At 39.7% G+C, this 6,234-nt stretch overlaps 1 pseudogene; it reads left to right on the forward strand.

Moving 5' to 3' along the window:
- The first annotated feature begins 524 nt into the window (after positions 1-524).
- On the forward strand, positions 525-676 carry LOC118253527 (uncharacterized; annotated as a pseudogene).
- Positions 677-6,234: the final 5,558 nt, after the last annotated feature.

The following is a 6,234-nucleotide window of genomic DNA, read 5'->3' on the forward strand; positions in this document are numbered from 1 at the left end:
TGATGGAAGAGAAAGTAGGGTCTGGCAGTGGCTGAATGGCAGCAGTGGGCATAGGAGATGCAACAGGAACAGTTAACACTATGGACATCCAGAAGGAAAAGTGGCCACAGAGTAATCTAACTGCAAAAATCCCCAGAAATTACAAGGCTGTGGATGTGATTTACCTTGACTTCAATAAGGCTTTTGACAAGGTTTCCCACAGCATTCTCCTCAAGAAACTGGCTGCTCTGGGCTTGGACTGGCGTACGCTTTGTTGAGTTAAAAACTGGTTGGGTAGCCAAGCCCAAAGAGTCATGGTTAATGGAGTTAAATCCAGTTGGAGGCCAGTCACTAGTGGAGTCCCCCAGGGCTCAGTACTAGGAACAGTTCTCTTTAACATCTTTATTGTTGATCTGGATGAGGGGATCGAGTGCACCCTCAGTAAGTTTGTAGACAACACCAAGTTAGGTGCGTATGTCGGTCTGCTCGAGGGTAGGAAGGCTCTGCAGGAGGATCTGGATAGGCTGGACGGATGGGCTGAGGCCACAGGGGAGACAACATGATCAGGCAGGTGGTTTTCGCAGGGCGAGGCTCATCCCCTACACTACAGGTGTGCTGACCCCTGCGATTTCCCCAAATGCGGGAAACTTGACTGCATAATTTGTGGTAGTGGGGGACTGCGTTTGCGCTCTCCCCTGGTTTTTCAGGGAAGTGGTTGAGTCACCATCCCTGGAGGTCTTTAAAAGACGTTTAGATATAGAGCTTAGTGATATGGTTTAGTGGAGGACTTGCTAGTGTTAGATCAGAGGTTGGACTAGGTGATCTTGGAGGTCTCTTCCAACCTAGATGATTCTGTGATTCTGTAACAAGGCCAAGTGCCGGGTCCTGCACTGGGGCACAACAACCCCAAGCAGTGCTACAGGCTGGGAGATGAGTGGTTAGAAAGCTGCCTGGCAGAGAAGGACCTGGGAGTATTGGTTGATAGTCGGCTGAATATGAGCCAGCAGTGTGCTCAGGTGGCCAAGAAGGCCAACAGCATCCTGGCTTGTATAAGGAACAGTGTGGCCAGCAGGTCTAAGGAGGTGATTGTCCCCCTGTACTCGGCCCTGGTGAGGCCGCACCTCAAGTATTGTGTTCAGTTTTGGGCCCCTTGCTCAAGAAGGACATTGAGGTGCTTGAGCATGTCCAAAGAAGGGCAATGAAGCTGGTGAGGGGTCTGGAGAACAAGTCTTACGAGGAGCAGCTGAGGGAGCTGGGGTTGTTTAGCCTGGAGAAGAGGAGGCTCAGGGGAGACCTTATCGCTCTCTACAGGTACCTTAAAGGAGGCTGTGGCGAGGTGGGGATTGGTCTATTCTCCCACGTGCCTGGTGACAGGACAAGGGGGAATGGGCTAAAGTTGCACCAGGGGAGGTTTAGGTTGGATATTAGGAAGAACTTCTTTACTGAAAGGGTTGTTAGGCATTGGAATGGGCTACCCAGGGAAGTGGTTGAGTCGCCATCCCTGGAGATCTTTAAAAGACGTTTACATGTAGAGCTTAGTGATGTGTTTTAGTGGAGGACTTGTTAGTGTTAGGTCAGAGGTTGGACTAGGTGATCTTGGAGGTCTTTTCCAACCTAGATGATTCTGCGATTCTGTGATTCTGTAAGTAAACAATATAGACAATAGTATGCTTTTCCACTTATTAAATTACTTAGACTGAGTGAATTCCTTTATTTTATTACATATAAAATGCAAATATTTACCTTTTCAATTTTAAATTTATATCATTGGTAGAAGAACACTAGGTAAACATCAGAAGAAGGTTTCACTTCATGATTTTTGTCACATCTATCTTAAAAAGTAAGAAATGAGGAAGTAATATATCACTAAATCAAAAACTGCTCCCCTTTGCTAATACCTTACACTTCTGAATACTCTGCTTTATAAAAGCAAGGTTCAAATTTGAAATTTTAAGCTTAGAGCATAAGAGAATCATAAGCTTCTTACCTCAGATACTGAATGTAAGTATTATATTTGTTGTAGTAAATATCTGTCTTCACATTATAACAAGCATAGTTTATTTCCACAATTAGCATAAACTGGTGTTGAGTTAATGTTTGCTTTATTTAACTATTTTAAAATGTTATAGATGGTACTGTTCAAGAGATCTGTGGTTGGATGCGCTGCTTCTATTCACATTATTTGGGAGAGTTCTGCCCTGAAGTTGCGTTTGCAGTATAAGTTTAATAACTTATTCCATATTACAGTTGAAAGCAATGACATTATTATCAGGAGAAAAAAATCATGGAAGAAAACCAGCAGTAAAGTTCTGGATTAAAAGTATTATCTAGATCACATCTATAAGCTGAACATGGCAAGCTTTGGGGTGTCTATTTAATTATCATTTATGTATAATTATTTTTAATGATTTTGTTTTTCCTCAAAAGCACAGGGTGTGTGAAACATGCCAAAAGGGCACCTTGACCCCTTTAAGCTCAGCTATTAACCTAATAAGGATCTTGTACTGGACAGCTGATGATTGCATAGTGTAATTATAGAAACAGGGATAATTGCAATATATATAGGCAGTAGGGAATCAGTTACTCAACAGCAAGGGCCTGAGCATGATGATCCCACAGTCTTCAGCCCCGCTGGCTTCAGCTTTTAATTGACTTCAAAGAGGGTTAAAACTGAACAGGAACTTTTAGGATAAACCATTCGACAAGCACAAAGATGGACAGGAAAGATGATCTGACACATTTGACAACCAAATAATTTTCTTTCCCTGTATGCCTTCTGCTCTGATTTTTCTACTCAGTCTCCAGCCTGAGGAAGGTTTATTTTCGTTTGGTTTGGTTTGTTGTTTTTTTTTGGTTTGTTTCTTTGTTGTAGTTGTTGTTGTCATCATCATCGTTGTTTGTTTGTTTGTTTTTAATAGAATTAAGAGGAAGAGAATTTCCATTTTGGTACCACAGTTTAGTAATGCCAGCTTCCATTACTGACAAACTGGGAATTGGCATGAGTAATAAGCTGTGAGGAACAAAAAAAGCAAGACATCTGGGTTGTGTCATGGATGATGAACTTTGGTATTATAAAATCACCTGCTGAAGAAAGGACATGTTGAAGCCAACAGCTACTTACATCAGAAAAATCATTCATTATGTACCAATCTTACCAAATTTGTGCACAAATTAGAGAAACATATCCTATGTTGTGATTTTAACAGGCACACAAAATGTAAAAAGTCTTGATGTTATGACTGGGACCAAATGCATTGAACAAATATGTATGAATAAGCTAAATATCCATGATCTTGAAAGTTCTTTAGCCACTCCTTTGGGGCGGTGTACCAAACAATTTAAATAGTCAGATACATCCGTTCTGTATTCACAAATTTGGGGATAAAGCCTCTTCCCAAGGCTTCAAAATAAAAAAGTGGATATACATTGTGTTACACCTTATTAGATTATAATTAAAAGTGCACAAGTGTGTAAGATAGCAAAGCACATGACATGAGAGTCTGAGGCTGTTTTCATTAGCAACTCATGTGGCCTGGTAGGAGCAGATGTATAGAGAGAAAGAAGCGGTGCTGATAACACAGCATGAGCAGTACATACCCTTCGGGGTCCCTCTGACTCATGCTAGTCAGATCTTGGGGCTGAATCTCCACCACTGCTGTCAGTGGTGGACCCTCTAAGGACACATCTTCCACTTTCTACTTTCAGAATCTAGTTCTTTGCACTCCAAGACTGCACCGTGGTGTAAATTGAAGCCCTGTTGAGTGGAAATGGGAGATTTGCTTCAAAAGTGCACTCCTGATCCAAACTAGGTGACAGGCACCTTTGAATGATGTGCCAAAGTTGTTCAGTCCTGTTAAAAGTTAGGAAAACAAAACTAATCAAAGCCTTTTGAGTGGTCTTGCCAGTATTAGCTTTGTCAATTGTACAGGTTTCCAATGAATAACTTCTCTGTATAAGAATAGTAACTGTGCCTCAAATTATTTTTTACTGTGTGTTCAATGTACAGTTTTCTATGCCATTCTATGTTTCCACAGAGATGTACCATGTTTGGAAGAAGAGCCTGCCAAGAGTTAATCTGATTAGTAATATTAAAATTATTAAAACTGAGGAAAGATTAAGTGTGTTTTGCTGACATCTCAGGGAAGGCTACTTTTTTATCTCACCTGGATATGGAGTAAATAGGAGAGACTCTGGCAAGTCACTGGGGAAGTCTGAGATACAAACCTGAGAGGCAGCCAGCCTTGAGGAAATTCTAAAGCTGAATTCTGCTTATGTTATCATGAGCCTTGCCAGCAAAGTCAGGCCTTGAGAAAGGCTGAGTAGTCTTGAAGCTGGAACAAATTTTGAAGACCACTGAGGAACATTTAAGGAACCAGACCTTGTATGGGACCTTCCCTCCATTCATCAGGTCCTGCGCCCAGCAAGCACACAAAAAAATGTTGTAAAAAAGAAAAAAATGAGAGGTGAAAAGAAGATGCAGGAAAGATATTGAAAGTAAAGAAGCCAACTTGCTTCTTCAAGATTTCACTACAGAGAATGGTGATGAATGTGGGAGCAAGATCAGAACATCTGAATGGGAACAAGGACACCAAAGTAGAAAAAAATCTGTAGCAGAGAGGCAAAAAGCCCAGGGAGGTCAACTGCTGGAAACTTCAAATTATTCCTTTAGCAGGAAGGTGAAGACCAGAGAAAGAAAATTATTCTGATGAAGGAATACAATTACAATAATATCTTGTGAACATTAATCATGAATATAATGAGGCTTTCTGCTAAGAAGTTTGTAGCAGAAAAGGATTACTATCCAACTAGGGTTATTATGAGCAAAAAAAAAAACAACATGTTTTAAGATGAAGCTTGATGAATTTATGAGGAGAAATATGAAGAAGCATGACTACCTGTGACAGTAGAGGCTGATTTTAAATCACAGAAAATTCAGGCCAGTGTTTCTGTATTCTTGATCCTTTAGGAGCAGACTAAAACTTGTCTCAACAAGTAAATTTAGTACTGAATTTATGTTGTGTTTTCATATAAGGAATCGTTTGTTTGTGTTTTTTTCCATTTTTCCATTTTTTTAATTTAAATTATCAAATTTACTTTTTTTTTTATGCATCTTGAGTCCTTTTCACTCTCCAGTAACTCAAAAAGTTGGAAATGTTTTCACCTCCCTCTCCATACATAAGTACACTAATTCCCATTACATTTTTAATTGAAAAAAAAAGGCAGCAAAACCACTGAGTACAATGCACAGATATTATTGACTTTGAATAATTTTATTGTTTTATAGAAGCTACAAGCTATTTTCTCCTTGCTGGGAACAGAAAAGATCCCACAGGAAAAAACAGTATTTCAAAATGATTTTCCTTCAGAAAAGGAACAAAAAGTTGAAATATCACAATTTTGTCTTGGAATGAAATGTTCCAAAATAATTCAATTTGGAAATGTCTATGTTTAGTTTTGACTTACTAAATCAAAGTGTTTTATTTTCTTGAACTGAACCCAAACACTGTGTTTCAAGTCAGTTCAACACTAATCTGTATTGGGCTATTGTGCCTCATGGGAATTTGAGTGGTGCCCCCTGGTTCCCATGCTTTCGTATGGGCTAAGCTTTTTGGCAAACTTTTCCCCATTGCACCACAGCATGTGACTCTAATGATGAGCCATATGGCTTGGTCAGAGGGGAGCTCATGATGCATAACAGAGCATAGACGTTTGCAAAGAGAAACTGTTTTTTTCTCTTGAAAAGCATTTGACAGGATTCCCAAACAAACATCTTCAAAAACAATGTGGCTGGAAAAGCTAGAAAGGGAGGAATTGGTTTGCAGGTACCCTGTTGAAAATGGTTTGTATGTGAAAAGTGATGGTATTTCAAGAGTTAAGAAACAGGACTGCATTCATGTCTGTCATAACTCCTTTTAGATGGAGAGGAAATTGGCCCCTACATATCTAGACAACATAGTAGAGAGGACTGCAATCTACAGAAGTCAAGGGGAAAAAATGTGATAATACAGCAGATGGGGAATGTGTTCCTATGGTGACTAGATACACTATATTTTCTGTTAAGATATACAAATGAAAAGCAACATGGACTGCAGCAATGGAAGACCGAGTACTAATTCTTCCCAAGTTAATTATGGTCAGACTGCTGTTAATAGTGATAGCCAATACTAAAACCTACACACCAATTGCTTGTGTAATGTGTAGCATATTGTGATTGTCATAAACTTTAAACTAGAGAAAAGAAAGGATAAAAAATAA

Source organism: Cygnus atratus, chromosome 4 (genome assembly GCF_013377495.2).
Source record: "Cygnus atratus isolate AKBS03 ecotype Queensland, Australia chromosome 4, CAtr_DNAZoo_HiC_assembly, whole genome shotgun sequence".
NCBI classification, from domain to species: Eukaryota; Metazoa; Chordata; class Aves; order Anseriformes; family Anatidae; genus Cygnus; species Cygnus atratus.